Source organism: Solanum pennellii, chromosome 12 (genome assembly GCF_001406875.1).
Source record: "Solanum pennellii chromosome 12, SPENNV200".
Taxonomy (NCBI): Eukaryota; Viridiplantae; Streptophyta; class Magnoliopsida; order Solanales; family Solanaceae; genus Solanum; species Solanum pennellii.
Genome location: NC_028648.1, coordinates 24728173 through 24731489, shown reverse-complemented (window position 1 = coordinate 24731489; position 3317 = coordinate 24728173). Strand labels below are relative to the sequence as shown.

Below are 3317 nucleotides of genomic sequence, written 5' to 3'. Positions count from 1 at the left end.
TAATATTTTTGGAAATATATTTTGTCAAACATTTTAAAAATTTAAAACTGATTTAAAAACAAATTTGGACAACTTATAATTCAATCCAAACATGCTCTAACACTCCATAAGTTCTAGAAGCACGTATTTAATTGTGTGAGTTCTCCAGTCTGTTGTACAACAAGGATAATAGACTTGCACAACCCCTATAAATAGAACCCAACAACAGAAAAGAACCAAAACAAATATTATTTCACTCAAAACAAATATGAAGGAAGTTGGAAAAGATTAATATTTGTGCCTCGGTTTTAACAATTATGGACTTGTATCATATATCGCTGCTAAAATCTCCAATGAATTTCAGGCGGAAGGAACCATAGCTTGGATGGCGACAAAGAAGATTTCGAATTCTATTTATCCACTGAGAATTCGGATAACTCAATTGCAAAATTCATCTATGACACCCCGACTAAATTCCAATGGCCAATTTTCCCTCTTTTCAACCGAGATCTATTGCTAAGTGATTCGGATTAGAATGATATTGATAAATCAATTTCGCTGAAGAAAGTTTATCTAAAAAAATAAATCATTGGAGGAGATGATACCTGTCGAAATTTATTGTATAACGAAGCTGAAGATAAGCGAACATCACCGGGAAAATGCAACAAGAGTAAATCGACTAGATATGTATCAAAGTGATGGTCGAAGATCCGAGATCTGTTACAAAGGAGTAATAGTGAAGGAAAGAAAGAGAAAAATTTTGTATTTCTCACAAGAAAAGAGAAATCAAAATAGTCCAGTGAGGTTATGAAGACGGCTGGAAAATTATTGAAGCAGAAGAAAGAACTCGTATGATTTTTTGCTATTGGTAAGGGTAGAAGTTATTGGCAATTCTAACATGCAAATGCAAATGCTTCTAGCATACATTGGTATAGAGTTTGAGTATTGTACATGCAAATGCTTCTAGTATAGGTTGTTATAGAGTTTTTTTTTTCTAATATAGGAATTTATCACCAACCATTTCTTAAAAGATGTTGTTTATTTACTTCAAAATTCTAAAATTAAAAATATATATCGATGACAAAGAATTTGCTCGTACAATCTTCAAAATTTTTAGAATGAAAATTTTATATTTGTAAACTATAAAAAATATAAATTAAAAACATATATATATATATATATATATATATATATATAAGCTAGCCATATTGCGGGGTGGGGGGTGAAGCATGTTAGGGTTTTCACCTTATTTTCTTATCTTATTTGAATTTTATTTTTTCCTTAAAGAAAAGTCAAAATATTATTATAAATGCTTGAACTTTTTTTGAAAGGAAAATATAATTTTCTTTCATATTTGGTTTATTTTTTTAGGGAAAAACTTTGGAGATCTCTATTCTCGTAATATAATAGCATAAAATCTATAATGCAGTCGATTAAAGACTTTTCTTTATGGAGAGATTTTCTCTACAGTTTTGTGTGTTTTATTATTTTTCTTTAAAAAAATATGTAGGTCGATTGATCATATTGTATAATAATATATGTTTCTGTTAATATAGTTTATATGTCTTCTAATTTATTGTCATATAATTTTCAATTGTAAGCTTCCACACTATATCATAATTACTTTTGAACCCAACTAGAAAGCATAAATAAAAAAATTGTATATTTGTAAACTAGCTACATTGGGGTGTTAAAGGGAGATAACTCGCTTCGTAACAAAGGTGACTCGATATCCAATTATACACAAACAGAAACATCTTGACTAAGAATGAAAGAGTATTTAAAAATCCACCACAAATTTTGTTGGTAAAATAGATAGAGTATATATTACTCTCACCCTGTTGCTTTTTTACTTGTCATAGTTACTTGCACCGGTATTTAAAATATATTTTTTCACTTGAAAAAAGTTATAATTTTAATATTTTGTTATCATAAATCAGCACAAAGTTTTAAGGTTGTTAGTGATAGTTAAGTTAGCATTGTACTTTAAGCCTTGGACAAAGTGGAGAATCTGGTTTGTAGGTCAACCATACGTAGTAGCATTATTCGACTCCGGAGCAAAAAAGGTAAAAAGATTGAGCAATGTTTTCAAAAAGGTAACATAAATTGAGGATCAAATCAAAAGACAATATTTGTATGAAAGGATGGATATAGTTAAGTGTACGTTGGAAGGCACATATAGACATAGTTTAGTAAACTTCATGTTAGATTGAGGTTTACAATGCTAATACTGATATCAGACATACAACATAAAAAAAGGCACATTTTTTTAAAAAAAAACATTAATATTTCTTTTCCACTATTTATTCAATTTTGAATAAAAGGCAAATTTTTTTTTATAAAAATAGTATTTCTTCTCCATTATTTATTCAATTTTGAATAAAAAGGCACATTTTTTATAAAAAAAACTTAATATTTCTTCTCCATTATTTATTCGATTTTGTTATTCACGTGTGTCCATATTTAATTCAAACCGTTGAGAAGCTGATAATATGATAACAAAAAAAATGTTGTAAGCATAATGTTAGATGTCAGCGAGGCTCAATCTGATATAAACCATAGAAGGTTGTCTCAACATAAGCCTTATACTCAATTTTGTGTTGATTTTAAGAAAATACTAAATTTTTTGCCATTTTGGTTCTGAAACCCACATTATCCTATTTTATTTAACATTACACTACTCTCTAATTAACTTTAGGAAAAATTTCGTATATATTTCTTGTAAAATAAATGCAATGTATCTACTTCATGAGTAACCAATCAACTCATACTTAATTATACATTTATTTAAAAAGTTTTTCCTTTTTCAAAGGAGAAAAAAATTGGAAATCATGAGTGGGTTCTTGAATATTGGATTTGTATTAGTTTGTGAATTGACATTAATTTTAAAATATGACACATCATCCTAACTCAATCACAATAAGTAGCTCATAAGGGGAGGTTTGTCCAATTCCATATATAGAGATCCAATTCTCATTCATCTGTCGATGTGAGATATCTTAGCACGTTAGGACATCTTAACACAACTGGAGCGTGAACACGTTTATATAGGGGCCATAATCAGTGAAAAACAAATTGGGATGAGCCTGAATCTGATATCATGTTAAGATCTGACACCTGAGTCTTAATCAACCCAAAAGTTAGCTCATGAAGAAAGGTTTGTCCAAATTCATATAAAAAAGACAAAATTCTCATCTCTCTACCGATATCAGACATCTTAACAATTATCCATACTAAAAAGGAGGAATATAAGAAAAGGAAAGCATACATAATAAATATAACAATCATATTGGAAAATCACATCGTTGAAGATTTGAGCTTTCTACATGGCCATATGT

The 3317-nt window shown here is 28.9% G+C and overlaps 1 pseudogene; it reads left to right on the top strand.

Annotated features, from left to right (window-relative positions):
* The first annotated feature begins 247 nt into the window (after nt 1-247).
* LOC114075275 lies at nt 248-834 on the top strand (annotated as a pseudogene).
* Nucleotides 835-3317: the final 2483 nt, after the last annotated feature.